The sequence below is a fragment of the Thalia democratica genome, chromosome 2 (genome assembly GCF_965202585.1).
Source record: "Thalia democratica chromosome 2, ktThaDemo2.hap1.1, whole genome shotgun sequence".
In the NCBI taxonomy this organism is placed as follows: Eukaryota; Metazoa; Chordata; class Thaliacea; order Salpida; family Salpidae; genus Thalia; species Thalia democratica.
Genome location: NC_139166.1, coordinates 81,397,328 through 81,416,796, shown reverse-complemented (window position 1 = coordinate 81,416,796; position 19,469 = coordinate 81,397,328).

Below are 19,469 nucleotides of genomic sequence, written 5' to 3'. Positions count from 1 at the left end.
TCAGTTTTAGCCAGTATTTATTTCGGCCATCATCAACGAAGTTGAGATGTTTTATGCAATCGATAATAAACAATGAACTTTACCGCAAGATCAACAACAACAGCATCCGAGACAATCCTACGACCGGTTTCGTCCTTATTAGGACTCATCAGGCAGGAATAGTCGCGAGAAACCGCTATTGTGATCTTAAACAAGCGGGCTTAAGTACGAAGTACTGAAGCGATCGTTTGTGGGTAAAGTTGAAAAAATGACACAGCTAAATCATTCACAGCCCAACGTCTCAGACATTGTCAGCTTGTTGTGAGATTGTAGTCTGCGCTCGTTTGATCAGTTTTAGCCAGTATTTATTTCGTCATTTTTTCAACTTTACCCACAAACGATCGCTTCAGTACTTCGTACTTAAGCCCGCTTGTTTAAGATCACAATAGCGGTTTCTCGCGACTATTCCTGCCTGATGAGTCCTAATAAGGACGAAACCGGTCGTAGGATTGTCTCGGATGCTGTTGTTGTTGATCTTGCGGTAAAGTTCATTGTTTATTATCGATTGCATAAAACATCTCAACTTCGTTGATGATGGCCGAAATAAATACTGGCTAAAACTGATCAAACGAGCGCAGACTACAATCTCACAACAAGCTGACAATGTCTGAGACGTTGGGCTGTGAATGATTTAGCTGTGTCATTTTTTCAACTTTACCCACAAACGATCGCTTCAGTACTTCGTACTTAAGCCCGCTTGTTTAAGATCACAATAGCGGTTTCTCGCGACTATTCCTGCCTGATGAGTCCTAATAAGGACGAAACCGGTCGTAGGATTGTCTCGGATGCTGTTGTTGTTGATCTTGCGGTAAAGTTCATTGTTTATTATATATATTGGTTAGTTGTCTTAACTTTTAATATTGTTTAATTTACTGAAATAAAAAAGCTTATTCAAATAAGAATATAAGTGCAAGTACTTTGTTCACTACCAGGTGTTTAAAAACATAAATTACTGGGACATAATTTTTTTATAGCTTATGTGTTCTATGAATGGTAGAAATAAAACTTGCACAAAACTATATTCTGCATGAAAAATAGTAAAGATTTTTTATAACTTTGTAGTCCTGATAAAGAAATCAATTTTAATGACTTTTCACTAAAAATTGTGTTATTAAAGCATATATTAAAAAAATATTTGTTAAAGTCAGCTTCATATTCAGATAGATTAAAGCAGGTGTTCACATAACAAAAAGGAATGCATTTTTATTAGTTTATTTATTTTTAGTTTTTTAGTTTTCTATTTTTTTTTAGATATTAATTCTATATAATAATATTGTTTGAATTGATACTTAATACATAATTGCAACAAAAACTGTCATATGATCTTAAACTTGAAACCAGTTGTTTTTATTTTAGTTGTTTTTCACTACTTAAGTCAGGATTCCCACTTTTAAGGCAAAAAATAAAATTAATTACTAAAAACTGTCTTTAGTCATCTTAAATTATTTTTAGTGATCCTTAAGTTTTTCTACATCCATTTAAAATAGATTTAATTTCAAAAATTTTTATGTGAATTTTAAATTAATAAGCATTTTAAATCAAGAGATTTCCATGTTTTGATAAAAACTAGACTAAGATTTTGCAGAATTATTAAATTCATCCTGAACTGAAACAATAAAAACTTTCTTCAGTTTTCCTGAGTTTTAAATATTTCAAACTCGCTTGAGATGGCCTATCAGTGATAAAATAATTACACAAAACTATGTCCATCTTGAGAAATAGTAAAGTTATATGATCTTTTTTATCCTTGTTATTAATAAAAATATTTTTTTATTTACTTAATAAATTATATTATCAAAAAAAAAAGTATGTTTAAACCTTTGTAAAACTTCGGCTTGAAAAACAGTTAAGTTCTATGATCAATTTATTTATAATCATATCAAAGAATATCTTAATAATACAGTCAAAATTAAATGAAATATGTTGTAAAATTTTCAAAAAGGTATAATATAAAAGCAGATTTCATATTCAAATTAAATAAAGCAGGTACAGACATAAATTTAAGCATTATGTTTTAAATTTTATCTATCTTTAGTCTGTACATTTTTAATATCTAATACTTTAACAATTAAAGACCATGTCATCTCAATATTCTAATATTTAAACACAATTCCACAATTACAATTTAAAAACTGTCATCTGAACTAACTCAGTTAAAGTTGGTCATTTATTTAACTTTATTACTTCTAAAGTTATAGTTGTTATGCTTTTTGTCAAAAAGTACCCTGAACGATAAAAACTGTTTTTTATAATCCTGTGATTTTTAAATCCTTTAAGAAGATATTTTAATTTTTTTTTTTTTTAGAAACACTTTCCAAAATGATTTAAAACTAAGTTATTGATATGTTTTTTATAAAATATGAAAGTAATGAAACTAGAATAATTAAATATCATGGTAAAAAAAAAATCTAGCTAAGATAAAATTAAATGATTAAAATTGTCTTGAGTTTTTTTATAAGAAAATCCAAGTTAGCTTAAATAATCATGAGTTTTAAGAAGAATCTAAACTAGCCTAATTTATCTGTACAGATTAATGAAGTGATAAAACAAAATTTGTTGTAGCAGTTTTCCTAAATAAAATTCTGAATTTTTATATGATGTTGTTCGATACAAAATAAAGTGTATATCTATTTGGACAAAAATACTTAAAGTTATATCCTTTATAGCAGTACGAGTGTAAACTTGGCTTGAATGGCTTTTTTTTTAATTTTTTTTTGATAACTTTTAAACTAATTATTTTCAAATTCTTCAATGCTAACTTGGAACTTTTCTTTTTATTCTAAAGAACGGTCCTTTGTCTTTAATTTAAAAAAAATCCATCGAATCGGGGTTTGAGTTTTGTAGTGGGGCCCTATTACAAAATTTTGCGTTTTTTTCAATTTTTTTAATTTTACAAGTATTTCTCCAAAAACGTTTTTTTTTACATTTTTTTAAACATAGTTATTAAACTATGTATGAACTTGAATTTTTTTATTCAATTTCGTTTTTCTTTTACCATGAGCCTATAAAATTAAAAAAATAATTAAATAAATTAAAAAAATATATTCCAACTTTGCACGATTTTTGATTTTTAGCTTTACAGACTTTTATGCAAAACTTTTTTTTTTGATAATTTTTTTTTCTTTAATTTAGTTTTAAGCTCTTACCACTTAAGCAAGAAATCCCTCATATAGCTTTGTTAAGAATTTAGGTAAAACTTGTATTGGTCATATATTTAAAAAGAATAATTAATTAGGAGACAAATATAATAAAATCATAAAATTTAACTATACAAACTTGTTAAAATAAAAATAAGTAAAAAAAAATACTTTTGCATAAAAGTCTGTAAACCTAAAAATCGAAAATCGAGCAAAATTGGAATTTTTCTGAAATGATTATTTAGGCTTATGGTAAAAAAAAACTGAAGAAAAAAACTAATAACAAGTTTAAACTAAGTTTAACAAATATATTTAAAAAAAAATTGAAAATATATATATTAACTTTAGAGCAAAACTTGTAAAATTAAATAAATTGAAAAAAAACGCAAAATTGTTAAATTTTCCCCACTAAAAAAGTCAAACACCAATTCGATGGATTTTTTTTAAATAAAGACAAAGGACTGTTCTTTAGAATAAAAAAATATCAATTTTTTATCAAGAATTTTAAAATATTTAGTATTAAAGTTCGGTTAAAAAAAAATTACAAAAAAAAACCATTGAAGCCAAGTTCATGTTTATTATAGCATTTAAATAAAACGAGTGCTACTACTAGATATTTTTTAATTTTCAGAGGCAGTAAAGACAAGTCTAAAATATTTTGATCAAAAATTTTAGTACGAATAAATTTACATTGGAATTTAATATACTTTAAATTATACTTAAGAAATAATTGTAGAAAAAATATACAATTTTGAATAAATACAAACATATAAAATAGAACAAACTTACTGAGTGATACTAGAGTCTTGTTTTAATCTGACGGGGTTTCCCTAAATTTTCTGAATTAGTAAAAAAAAAGTTTAGAAATTTTTACTTTTAGATATTAAAAATTTGTTTTATAATAAAACTTTAATTTGTTTAAGTAAGGTGGGTTAGGGATTAGGGTATAACTTAAGAAAAAAATCAAAAAAAAATATATTGCTGACTCAGCAAATATTAGGGAAAACCCCGTTATTTTACAATCGGACCCAAGATATATATGTCAGTAATGGAATAAAAATATCATTTGAAGATAATATGTCCTACTTGGCAATAACAGCTTATGAACAGTTTTTTTAGTTAAAATATAAAATATAGTTTATTTTATAGATTGCTTTATCTAAGTATGTGTTGAATATTTAGTCTAAATTACGCTATAGAAGTTGTTTTTGTTAACTAAACTCAAATTTCCAAGAATGTTTATAGCTGTGTATTTAAAACTAACAAACCTTTTTTTGTTGTGTTTTTAAGGGTATCTTAAGACTTATTTAAACGTGAAAAATTACTATTCATATAATAGCATAGTAAATATCAATTAGATTTTTGGATTTCAAGGCTTAATTTTATACGTAATTCTTTTGTTTTCATTACTTTGCAAAGTATGTTAACAGAAAGTGTACAAAGTTTACAAAGTTAAAGAAAACATAAAAAGCTCAAAGTACAGTAATAAAATGTAAGACATACAAACGTTTATAAAAAGAAAACTTACTCTTTGATTTTTTTTTTTCATGATAAATAGTTTATCTTTTTCTTTTTAACTTTTGTATTATTTAGTTTTTGTCCTGTTCAAGTGCTACTATACTATGGCTTCTATTAGTAATAGCTTGAAGTTATTAAACTTAGTTCAAATAATTAATTGTTATTTAAATCGTCCACTCAATGCTATGCTTTTAGTTTTTGTTTTTTGTTCATGAAATAGCTGCGTTGATAAAGTATCGGTGGTTTTTGTTTTCTTTGTCGTATTTTGTTAAAATTTAATTTTTACTCTTTAGTCCTATGTTGTTGTGATAATTTATTTTTCTTGTTTTTAACTCATTAATAAATTGTTATTTTTTACATTCATTTTCCTTTCGAGGATGCTAATTTACGCTTTACTATTATAAGTTTTTTTTTCTCATCGTTTTTTCTAACTTAACTTTATGTACATTAGTTACAATGTATTTGTTTTTTATTGTTAATTCTGTTTTTTCATAAGATTTGTTTCAATTAAATCTATAAACTTTAATGTCGGCTTTTAATGACTTGCACATTTTTGATTTATTACATTTGGATTTTGAAATAATTTTAAAGTCAGGATGTTGTTGAGCATGAAATAAAGGTATAAAAAATATTTAAATTTATTTTTATTAGATTAAAACTATTTTCTTTGTGTTTTGTTCGGTGTATAAACAAGAAAATTTACATTAAAAACTTGTTAAAACCATGAAATACTCATAAATAAACGAAAACTTAGAAAATTAATGTGTTAAGCATTAAGAGTTTACAACAAAATGTAAGCTAAGATTATACACTTTTTGATTTAAGTAGTTTATTTAACAAATCTTTTTAGCAAAAAACTTATCTGAGATTTTATACTAACCATCACCCAAGGCTCAGCTGACTTTGAAAGTTTTAATATTAAGTTTTTAAGAGAAATTAAGAGCTTAAAATCAACAATACAAGTGTTTACAACAGTATTTTTTCTGATGATTCTTAACATGCTTTTAAAGACGTAAGAGATCTTTACAGATCATCAATCAGAGTTTAATTTTCACAATATACATTTTTGGTTTCTTATTAGGTTTGTATAATTTAAATCTACAAATTTTTAATGTCAGCCTTTAATAACTTGCACATTTTTGACTCATTACATTTAAATAGTCATTACGTTGTTCTATACTGTTAATGCTTAACGTATAGATTTTCTAAAAGTTTGTTTATTTATGAGTAAAATATAAATTTGATAAGTGTTTATGGTAAAATGTATTGTTTATTAACCGATCAAAATATAAGGGAAATTTTAGTGTAATAAAAATAGTTTGATGTTAAATAAAAATTTTAACCTTCATTTCATGCTTATTTTCGGCAAATTTAAAAAGCAATTTTAAAACTGTAAGCTAAGATTATACATTTCTTTAATTTACTTATTTTACAAACAAATCTTGTTAGCAAAAGCTTATCTTAAGTAAATATTATTAAATCTTGAAACTTGTTTAGTTCAAACATCATAAAATTTAAAAGTATCTTTGAATACTGACAAACTGATATTATATAATTTTTGTTTTTTTCATTATGTATTGGCTGCGTTGAAAAATTTTCGGTGGTTTTTGTCTTCTTTGTCTTCTTTGTCGTTTTTTTTTACTCTTTAGTCCTATTTTGTAGTGATAAATTATCTGTTATTGTTTTTACCTCATTAATAAACTGTTACTTTCTTTAAACATTTTCCTTTCGAGGGTGCTAATTTACGCTCTACTATTATAAGTTTTGTTCTTGTCTTTTTATCTAACTTAGTTTTTAATATTTTTTTTGCATTTCTTATGTTTCCATACGTTAGTTACTATTTTTATTTTTACAATATACATTTTTTGTTTTTTATTAAGTTTGTATAATTTGAATCTACAAATTTTAATGTCGGCTTTAAATGACTTGCACATTTTTGACTCATTAGATTTGGATAGTCATTATGTTGTTGTATACTCTTAATGCTTAATGCATAGATTTTCTAAATGTTAGTTTATTTTTGAGTAAAATAGAAATTTGATAAGCGTTTATGGTAAATTGTATTGTTTATAAACCAATCAAAATACAAAGAAATTTTAATTTAATAAAAATAGTTTAATGTTAAACAAAAATTTATACCTTTATATCATACTTATTTTTGGCAAATTTAAAAAGCGAGTTTAAAACTGTAAGCCAAATTATACATTTCTTTACTTAACTTATTTAACAAGCAAATCTTGTTAGCAAAAGCTTATCTGAAATATGATACAAAACATCGCCCTAGGATTAGCTGACTTTTGAAATTTTAATATAGTTTTTTAGGAGAAATTAACATCCTAAATAGCTTAAAATCACAATACAAGTGTTTAAAATAGAAATTTTTCAGATAATTTCTATGGCAAATCCAATTAGCAATATTAAAACTATAAGCTAAGATTATAAAAGAAAAATTCATGGTTTATTTAACACACAAATCTTGTTAGCAAAAAAAAATTATGTGAAATTTGATACTATCATTACGCTAGGCTAACTTTTGAAATTTTTATATGAAGCTTTAAGGTTAAATTAAGAGCTTGAAGTCAACAATACAAGTGTTTAAAACAGTACTTTTCCAGATGATTCTTGTCATGCTTTCAAAGACGTAAGAGATCTTTTAAAAGTATTCTTCTTAAAATTGTTTGTTCAGTGGTTATCTAGTTTTAATTTTTTTCTATCCAAGTTAGTTATATAGATACGAAGCTTAATTCTGGAAGTTTTTTTAGCAGCATTCACGTTATATAATTTTTTTAGTGCAATTTAGCTTGAGTATTTATTTTTAAACTTTAGATAGAATTTTAATTTTTATTACAAGTTACAATTAAAATAAAGTTTTACAAGTTTGTCTTGGAAATAAGAGTATGCTTCTATATATTTTACAATTAACCTTAACATTAAATTGTAACTTAAAATTTAATTGTTTTAAGTTAAAAAATTATTTATCTTACTTAAATTAAGATTTTCTTAAATAAAGTAAATAACTTAAAATTTTAAAACTTTTTTGGTTCAACTATCATGAAATTTTAAACTATCTTGGATGATTGTTTTTTTTTAATAATTTTAAACAAAATTTTCAAATATTTGACAGTTCTGTAGCGCTATTACTCGTAAGTAGTGTATATAATTTTAATTGATTTTTATATTCAGTAAATATTAGCATCATTTCAATCAAAAGCTTATCTATTAAGTTATTAAAGCTACTATTCCTGTCATAAACGTTTTTTGTTTAAAAATAAAATTTGAATTTTTTTATTTATTAAGACATCGTTTTCTAATTGCATAATTTTATTTAATGTAATTTAATTTACTTTTAAAAGTTCAAATGATACAGAAGAAAATACAGACAAAAGTGTTGAAAATATTTTATTTATTAAAAAAAACCTAAAATTTTAAGTTAGATGCATTTTTACATAAACCTATGGTATTTCATTTTCTGTTATCAAATCTTAAGTAAGGCGAATACTAAAATTAAATATTTGTAATAAGAAATATAACCCGTGATTTGTTTATAAACCTAACAAAATACAAATGAAAGAGTTTTAATTTAAATAAATATTTTTTAATACCATATTTTACATGGTAGTTCAAGGCGAATCTAATTAGCAATACTAAAACTGTAAGCTGATATTATATTATTTTTATTTAAATCGTTTATTTAATGCACAACTTTTGAACGCAAAGTATTATCTGAAATTGGATACAAAAACAACGCCTTAGGCTAACTTTTATTTGTTTAATATAAATATTAAAGAAAACTTAAAGGCTTACAATCAACAATACAAGTGTTTATAAGAGTACTTTTCAGATGATTCTAGTTATGCTCTCAAAGAAGTAAGAAATCTTTGAAAAGTATTTTAGATAAGTGTGTTTGTACAATGGTTAGTTTTTTTTTCTTCAAGTTAGTTTTAAAGATACAAAACTTTATTCCTTAATGATTTTTTTAGCAACATTTAGGTTATATATATTTTTTTTAATGAAATTTATTTTTCAGTTTTAGCTAAAACTTACCTTTTAAATATAAGTAACAACTGAAATGGAATTTTGCAATTTTCTTTAGCAAAAAAGGGTATGCTGCTATATATTTATGAATTAACCGTTTCATTAAAATGTAATTTAGAGTTTAATTATTTTTAGTTAAAAAAAAAAAACATATATCAGTCTAAAATTGAAATTACTTTTTTATTTAAATAAGTTTAAATCTTATTAACTTATTGGGTTTCAAATATCATACAATATGAAAATATCTTGTGTTATTATTATTAAAAAAAAATTCTGCAGACTAAAGTAATTTGTTTAAGTAAAAAAGTTCAAATTTTTGAAAGTTTTGTATTTTATTTTATAAAAGAATAAAGTTTTACATGAATTTTTTTACAAATTTAATGTTTATAAGTTAAACTAATTTTATAATCAGGTGATATTAGTGACATTTCTAACAAAGATTCATCCATTAAAACATATTAGAATATAATAGAAAATATAGAAGAGTTATCTATTTAAAATATTATAGCTGCTGTTCTTTTCATAACAGTTTTTTATTTAAAAATTCAATTTTATGTTTGTTTTCATAAAAACGTTTATTGTTAATGAGGTTATTTTTCCTAAAAATTTAATTTACTTTTAAAAATTTAATTGACACTAAAGAAAACGCAGATTTAATATTAAATATTAGTATTGAAATTACTTTTTATATAAAGTTAAATCTTTATTTATATCGGTAAGATGCATTTTAATTATAAACTTTAATATTTCACTTTTAAAATCGAAACTTAGAAAAACATATTGAAATAAAAAAAAATTTAGACTAGTAATCTGCTTGAACAGACTCATTTTTGTTTATAAACAAAACAAAACAAAAAATAGACAGCTTTAATTTATGATAATAATAATAAACCAATGCATACCTTAATTTAATGCAAAATCTAATAAGGAATGCTAAACTATATTTATATTTAACGTATCACTCATTTAACGTAAAAAACTTATCTGAAATTTGATACAAAACTAAGCTCAAGGGTAACTTTTAAAACTTTTATACTTAACTTTAAAATTATGAGATTAAAATTAACAATACAAGTGTATAAAATAGAATTTTTTCAGATGATTTATATTATGCTTTCAAAGATGTAACAGAACTTTTAAAAAGTATTTGAAACAAAAGGGTTTGTCCAGTAGATAGTTATTTTCTTTTTTTATTCTCTAAGATTTTTTTTTCTTGTTACATAGTAATAAAACTAAACTTTTAAATGTTCTTAAGCAGCATTTAGGTTATACAATTTTTTAACACAATTTAGCTTGAGTTTTTCTTTTCCGGTTTTAGCTAGAATTTTTGTTTATAGTATAAGTGGCAACTAAAATAAAATTTTGAATTTTACTCGGATCTTAGTATGTGCGTATTTATATTTTTAAATAAACCTTTACATTAAATTTTAATTAAGAGTTTAATTATTTTGAGTTAAAAAAATACATATATATCAGTATTAAATTAAATATTTCTTATTTTAACAAAATATCTTGAAATATAAATAACTTATTAGTTTTAAAAGTATCATACAATTTTAGAATATACTGGATATTATAAAAAAATTATTCCGAGTAAACTAAGGTGATTTAGTTGAGTAAAAATTACAAATACTTGAAATTTCTGTACTGCTATGACTTTATTTGATAAACGAAAAAAGTTCTACATCGTAATTTTTATGAATTAACTGTACATAACTTATATTAGTTTTTATGATCAGGTAATATTAGTGTCACTTTTAACAAAAATTTAAAGTTAGATCTAAAATGACATTATCAAAAAAGATAACTAATATTTTACACACTATAGAAGCTGAAAAATCGCTTTGTTTACATTACTCAATGACTTGACTTTAATTTGTTCTTAATACTTAACTAGAACAATACTATTAGATATCATTAATGAAAGTTTTCCGAAAATTTCAACATAGAGCCAAGGTATAAACGTTTATAGTATTAATATCAACTAGTATATTTAAAACTGTTTAAGAAAAATATGTTGTTCACAGAAAATAAATAAATAAAGTATATAGACTGAAATGGTTTACATAATTGAATCTCAATGGCCATCTGATCTAACAACAGTGAACAGAATGCCAGGATTGGTCAACCGTAACCTCAATTGCTTTGCAAACTCTTTAATGCAGACCCTTATACATACACCTTCTGTTTACAACCACTTCTTGAAGTATAACTGCAACTGCGAAAAAGGCTGCCTCTACTGGAATTTAAAAAAAACATTTTTCGATTCAAACAAACTGAATAAAACTAGGAAAACGAGGCAAGTCCCCATCAATTCAATTGCCTGTTTAAGAGAAATTATTGATGGTAACAGTTTTGGTATGAATCTAAATGAGCATAATTGCCCAATCGAGTTTCTTAATCTTTTAAAAGACAAAGTCGCTGATGAAAGCTGTTCTAAAAACTTTTTAGAGTATATTGTTGACTGCAAACAAGAAGAAATACGTAAATGTAAGACCTGCGGTAGTGTGAATAAAACTAAAAGCCTTACTCACCTTGTCTCAGGTGAAGGCGATGTTGTAGATAACCTGAATAAATCCTTCTCTGTAAAAGATTCGGACGTAGAAAGATTTTGTGATCAATGCAACAAAAAAACAAGCTGTACTGAACAAAAAGTAATCACATCTTGTCCACAAGTATTAGTTGTGCAAGTTGGTGAACAAATAAAATTTGATAACATTATTGACATAAGTTCGTATTTACAAAGTGAACAAGACAAATCGGTGTTGTATGAACTGTACAGCGTTATTGTTTATGTGGGCGATCGTAGCGAGAATAATGGGCATTATTATGCCTACTGCAAAGAACCTAATGGCCAGTGGAATATGTACAACGATACATTGGTTTTAGAAACTGAGTTGAAATATGTTTTAGAATCTGATGCGTATTCTCTGTTTTATAGAAGACTTTCTGAAACTGATGAAAGTCTTACTTGCAAAACAGAAAGTGAACTAAATAAACAAACTACAAATATCGATAAACAACAACCAAATTACGGAGCTGGGAGCAAAACAGAAGACAGCAGTAGTGATACTGGCGAATACTTGATTGATAAAGAAAAAAGAGAAGTTGCACTCAACGCCCTATCAGGTAAGCATTAATCATTCTTTTGTCTTTTTTTTGAATCTTTAACTTCATGTTTTTTACTAGCAGTTGAAGCTTAGACAAGACTTTTTACTAAGGTATGTTAATTTAGCATAAAATAAAAACAGGTCTGAAAGGAAACGTACTTAAAGCAGAAAAAATGGAAATTGATGATACGCCTGTTGAAGATAAAGGACTTTCTGAAACTGATGAAAGTCTTACTTGCAAAAAGGAAAGTGAACTAAATAAACAAACTACAAGTATCGATAAACAACAACCAACTTACGGAGCTGGGAGTAAAGTCGAACAAAGCAGTAGTGATACTGGCGAATATGTGAATGACAAAGAAAAAAAGAATGTTGCACTCAACGACTTAACAAGTTAGCATTAATAATTTTTAAGTTAGCATTAGTTTTATATTAGCTTTTTTTTTTTAACTTCAAATTACTAGAAGTTGAAGAATAGACAAAATTTTATATTATGGTACATTATAGAACTCCCTAAGAGTTACAAAAGCTAATAAAACAAAAATATTTACTAGTGATCAGTTTGATCCACAAATCAGCTTCTCATTCTAAGATCAATTTTGATTCTATGTAAAAAAAAGATAAAGATCTTTTTTCGAATTACCTTTTAGGCGACTATATAATTAATAGCAGTTATAATACTTTTACATTTCAGCTTGCTTTTATTATCCAGATTGCTGTTAAATTTTTTTTGGGGTAACGATATAAAAGTATTTTTTTACTCATTTGAAGCAAAAAATGTGTCTAGGATAGGATTCCGAAAATGGACAATATCTGTCTCGTTGGAATTATTTTACATATAGAGGCAATAAATAATAATGTAGTAATACTAATAATGTAATATGACATTTAACTAAGGAATCTACTATTTTCAATCTCATTGAAGGAAGCAATAAAAAAAACAGTTTTAGGAAACTCTTATTTTAGTTCTTACTTTCGTTTGTAATAACAACAACAAAGTAAAAAACATTCGCTTATGTAATTGAATATATAAAAATAAAATAAGTTGCTTTTTTTTGATAAATGGTTAATTACTAAACAAAGTTATTATTTTGATATTATTTTTGTAGAATTGAGATAAGTAAGGCTAATTTGATTTTTAAACGTTGGTAGAGTTTTAAATTAGACAAGTAAAACTGTACTTTCATTAACTTCTCCAAAATAGTATGAACAAAACTATTATAAAATCAATGTTTAAACTCTGTTGTTGTCTATCTAAAGCCAGAGTAAATATAATTAACAATTTATACTGTCCTAATATAGACAAAAAATTATTACATTGATAAGTTAAATGTAATTAAATTCAGTTAACTAAACAAAACATATCTGTTTGAAAAAAACAACTTAAATCTACTAAACAAATTCTAAATTATCGTAACATCTTTTTGTATATTTTAAATAACGATTATTTGTTTAGTATTTTAGGTTAACTATAAATAAGTTCATTTAAATAAATAAAAATGTTTTTAGAAAAGTACCATGCAACAAAAATAAAACAGTAACTTTATTTTTATGGTTTATAGACTTTTTAATTTATTATATTCAGCTTAAAATTAATTATTTTAATTTTCAGGCTGTAATGTTATTTTTAATGCTGAAGCTGAACTAGATTTATTTTCTGCGAGAAAAACAATAAGCTAATTCTAAAATATTTATTTTCAAATAACATTATATAACTAAATAACTATTCAAAAATTGATAGTTTTGAAATTAGTTTACCTTTTATTTTAATAGTAAGAAAGCATACAATAAAAACAGGTCCGAAAGGAAACGTTCTTACAGCAGAAAAAATGGAAACTGATGATAAGTCTGTTGCAGAGAAAGGACTTTCTGAGACTGATGAAAGTCTTACTTGCAAAACGAAAGGTGAACTAAATAAACAAACTACAAGTATCGATAAACAACAACCAAGTTACGGAGCTGGGATTAAAGTCGAACATAGCAGTAGTGATACTGGCGAATACTTGGATGACAAAGAAAAAAAGAATGCTGCACTCAAAGACCTAACAAGTTAGCATTAATAATTTTTAAGTTAGCATTAGTTTTATAATAGCTTTTTTTTTTTTTTTGAACTTCACATTACTAGAAGTTGAAGAATAGACAAAATTTTATATTATGGTACATTCTAGAACTCCCTAAGAGTTACAAAAGCTAATAAAACAAAAATATTTACTAGTGATCAATCTGATCCACAAATCAGCCTCTCATGCTAAGATCCTTGTAAAAAAAAGATAAAGATCTATTTTCGAAAGACCTTTAAAGCGACTATATAATTCTTGGCAGTTATAATACTTTTACATTTAGGCTTGCTCTTGAATTAACTTTAGATTGCTGTTCAATATTTTTTTGGGTAATGATAAAAAATTATAAAGCTCTTTTACTCATTTCAAACAAAAAAGTGTCTAGGATAGGATTCCGAAAATGGACAATATCTGTCTCCTTGGATTTATTTTGAATATAGGGACAATAAAGAATAATGTTGGTAATACTAATAATGTAATATGACATTTAACTAAGAGATCTACTATTTTTAAAATTCTTTGAAGGAGGCAATTATAAAAAACAATTTTAGGAAACTCTTATTTAGTTTTTGCTCTCTTTTGTAATAATACCAACAAAATAATAAACATTTGCTTATGTAAATGAATATATATGAATAAAATAAGTTGATTTTTTTGACAAATGGTTAGTTACTCAACAAATTAATTATTTTAATATTACATTTTTAGAATTGATAAAAAAAAGTCTAATTTAATTGTTCAACTATGGTAGAGTTTAAAATTAGACATGTAAAAAGATTTTAACTACTTCCAAAATAGTATGAAAAAAATTAATATAAAGTCAATGTTCAAACTCTCTTGTTATTTACGAAATCCAGAATAGATATAACTAACATTTTATACTGTGCGTGGTAATATAAGCAAAAATTTATTACTTTGATAAACTAAATGCAATAAACTTCAGTTACCTAAACAGTATCTAAATTACATATTACATTACCTAACGTATTTACATTAAACAAATTATAAATATTTTAAATTTGAAAACAAAATTCAAATAGTAATTAAACAACAAAACAAACACAGGCTTGAAAGAAAGTTTATCTAAACCGAAAGAAGCTACATTTAACGATCTGCCTGTGAAAAAGAAAGGTAAATTTTACATTTTATTTTCATGAATTTTTTTTTTGCGGTATAATCGTTAGGCTTTTGACAAACTAGTTTAAAAATGTCATTTTATATTAAAGCTCTAGTTGATTTCTTGTAGTTCATAAACTTACCCAAAATTTCCTGATAACTTAATTACGTTAATAAAGCTGGTGTTTAAAAATAATAATTTAAGTTTAATAAATAAACTCGAAATTATCGTAACACTTTCTTGTATACTTTAATTGATGATTTTTGTTTAGTACTTTATGTTAAATATAAACAAGTTCATTAAAAAAAAATGTTTCAGAAAAGTACCATGCAACAAAAATAAAACAGTTACTTTATTTTTATGGTTTATATACTTTTAGTTTATTATATTCAGGTATTTATTTAAATTTTCAGGTTGTAATGTTATTTATAAAGCTAAACAGAATTTATTTTCTGCGTAAAAAACAAAACAGCTAATTCTAAAATATTTTTTTTCAATTTACATATAAACTGAATAACTATTCAAAAAGTGACAGTTAAAAAAATGTTTACTTTTTATTTTAATAGTAATAAAGCATAAAATAAAATCAGGTCCGAAAGGAAACGTACTTAAAGCAGAAAAAATGGAAATTGATGATACGCCTGTTGAAGAGAAAGGTAAATATATTTAGATTAAATGATTTGTTTTTTAAGTGCTTTTTGCGTTATATTTATATTTTTTTGACAAATATTATGAAACTAATGGTCATTATTCTACTAAAACGGAATTTTAACTCTGATTGTAATTTATCAACTTACCACAAAGTTCCTTTTTATTTTTATTATGGTTATAAATTTGTTACTTAACTAAAATATTGTGTGTATTTTATTTGAAATAACTCTTTTAAAATTTTAGTATTAAACTTGTTTAAAGGATATGATATAAGGCGTTTAAAACAAAATTTGCTTAATTTTTTTATTAATAAATCCTATAAAAAAGTTACTGTTTTATATACCTTATTCAGTTCATTATGAAAATAAACTCAAAATTAATTTTAGGTCGTAATGATATAAATGAAGCGAAAGAAAAAAACGATATTGCTTCAGATTCAAAAACGGACCAAACAAGGCCTCAATGCGATGTTTGCCTTAAAACATTTGCAACCATACAAAGCCTAAAAAGACACAAGATCACTCATACTGGAAAAAAGCCGTTTAAATGCCCAGAGTGCGCGTCATCATTTTACAGGAAAGAAAATTTGACGTCTCACCTGAAAGTTCACAGCAATGTAAAAAGTCACAAATGTCATCAATGTCATAAAGCTTTTAAACATTTGAAGTCGTTGCGAAGCCATATAAAACGTCTACACCCGGAAGAATAAATACGGTTGCAGAACCATCGTCGTATAATTAAACTTAAATGAAATAAGACAATTTATTATTAAATATATTTTAAAAGATTTAATAGAAAAATTATTATTTAAAAAATGTTAAAATTTAATATATGTTAAAGCTACTTCTTTTTGTGAATTTAATGCTATGACTTAACAGTATGTTTTTGTAACGATTGAAAAAAATAACTCCTTATGACATCTGATTATAATAAACTTAACTTTTTTATTTTAGTAAACTTTGAACTTTATATTCTTTTTTGACTTTTTTTAGCTGAAGTTTCTTAATTAATTATTTATAGTTAAATTTAAATATGACACACATTGTTTGCAATTTAATATCTTTAAATAAGTTAGTTGCTGATAATTAATTTAACAAAAGGATTGATCATTCCACTTTGATTATAAGACCACAAGTTTTTCGGTTGTTACTGACTGATGAGTCCTAATTAGGACGAAACTGGTCTTAGTCTATCGAAAGCTTGCGGTCTAAAGATCGAGTTCTCTGCCGAATAGATCGAATTGGCATGATCAACTCTTTTGTTAAACTTTAGCTTGTCTCACGACATACGATAGTCCAGGTTTCTGCTCCGCAGACTTTCGCTGATGTTTTTGTTGGTAATTAATTTGAAAATGTAAACATATGCTAGTTGAAAACGATTTTTAAATTATGTGTTTTTAAATAATAATTGTTATAGGAGAATAAAATTGTTTAAAAAATTATCAGTAGTTTTTATATTGTTTTTCATATCTACATTTTATTTTAAAATAAAGAAAATTATATCAATTTAGTTGAAGTTTAAAAGACAAAATATATATTTTTATATAATTTATCATAAAGTATACTAAAAACTAGTCAGAAATAATCGCTTAGTGATTAATTTTTCAAATAGGTACATATCAAAATTTATAAAATCTTGGTGTTAACAGATACAAAATTGCACGTTGCAGCATTTAGTGTAGTTTTCGCCAAGTATTTATGTTTTCTTGTTTCGGAGAATTCTCCTACAACGAGTGAAAAATAGTTTTTTTAAAATGGTATGGGCGTCTTCTGAAAGTCTTTAGTTTTACAAATCAGTATTTAATTTTTAATTTTTGACGTATTTTGTTCAAAAATGACGTCATTAAAAAGTATTTTTTGGCCCTAAAAAATATTTTCGGAGAATGGTCATAACCAAGAGTAAAAAAAGGTCCTAAAAATGGTACAGCGTCTTTCCGAAGGTCTGTATTTTTGCAAGTCTTTTTAGATTTTTTATTTTTGACATATTTTGTTTAAAAATAACATTACAAAAAAGTCATTGTTCGCCTTAAAAAAATAGTTTCGGAGAATTCTCATATAAACAGTCGAAAACTGGTCTTTAAAAATGGCATGAGCGTTTTCTTCAAGGTTTTAATTGTTGAAACATCATTTTAAATATTAATTTTAACATTTTTATCATATAAAAATAAATGTTTATATATTTTTTCAGATAACAGTCTGATTTTTAATAGCATATTACAATAATTAAATTAATTGGTATGCAAACATTAATGTAAAATATTTAACTAAAATCTACACCGAAACTGGTGTTATACATTACTATGTTATATATCTTATTGACATTAAAATAACTTTTATATTACTAAGAATTAAGCAAGTAATTATGGTCGTTAATTATTGATTTATAAAAAATTAAATTTATTTTAGCTCTTTTTTTTTATTAGAAAGTTTTTACAATGGTGCACTTAAATTCAACTGATTTTTTGACCTTAGAAATTCTTTCCGTAATATGACCAACCATTATTATTATACATCCATTTTTCCAAAAATTTTATCAAAATTCTAAACAAGAATAGTTGAAAACAATGTGCAAGTTTAAATGTACCAGTTCTTCGGGTTGTAGAGCTGTATTCTTATCCTACTTTGAACAATGTAACAAAATAAATAGATTTGTTAAAATACTTTAAGGTCTTTTTCTCTACTTGGTTCGTTCTGTTAATATAATAATATTCTATTATATGGAGTTCAAAGTTATGTGAATTTTATTTGAGTACGGTTTTTTTGTTAATGAGCCAACAGTCACATCATCTTCTGCAATCCCATCAAAGTTTTTATTTGATTTACTTCTACTTGAGCGTTCGTTATAAACAAGTTGAAACCTGTTACCAAACGATTTTGATAATTTGTTAATAAAACAAGTTTAGCCTGGAACTTCAGTGGTTTTTGATCACACTCCCTTTTGGTTCAAAAAAGAGTTAACAAGAAAAGTTGCTAAAATAATGATATAAAAATTACTTACACTAAATAGATTTCAAAACAATGTTTCGTTTACATAAAGAATGTGTGCAATGAGCTTTTAAAACAAAGTGTGCAGAGTTTCTTTTCCTTAAATTGATTTTTTAAACCATTTATTATAAAATTTCTGTACACAGTAGGGGTTAATATTTGAAAAGTGCTTGTTCACTATCAGTTAATTGCACCCTAATAGTACTGTTTTCTGATTCCACTTAAAAAGTGATGATATATCTGCTACTAACAAGTCCCATGAAAAATGGTTAATAACTTTGTTCAAACTTCTGAAATTTTTCTGAAAGCAGTTAATTAAACTTTTAAAATTAAAAACTCTGTAAACTGCTCATGCTTTGATGCATTTCTTTTTCTTCCTTGTGACTATCAATCTATTTTTGTTTATAAATTTATAACAGTCGAAAACATAAAACAAAATAAACTATAAAGGGTACTTTTACTTGCTCATCCAAAGTGTCAATAAACAAACATTCTCTGTCATAACACTTCACCTGTTTGTAAATTTAAGAAATATGTTATAATAGCTTCGTTTTATTAAATTACAATAGAAAAGGTATAAAAGGGAAAATTGTATACTTTAAAAAATTGAAAAAATATTGCTGTTGAAGCCAAAAACCGTAAAATTATAAACTTTAAAAACATATTTTTCTATTCAAAGCAGAAATTTAAAAGTTTTGATAGTTTAAAAAGGTTTCAGTAGTATAACATTTATAAAGCTTTTATAACTTATCGCTGATTAATTAGACAATTTAATTAAAAATTAATGTTCAAAAACATCTAAAAAGTTTAATAATTTA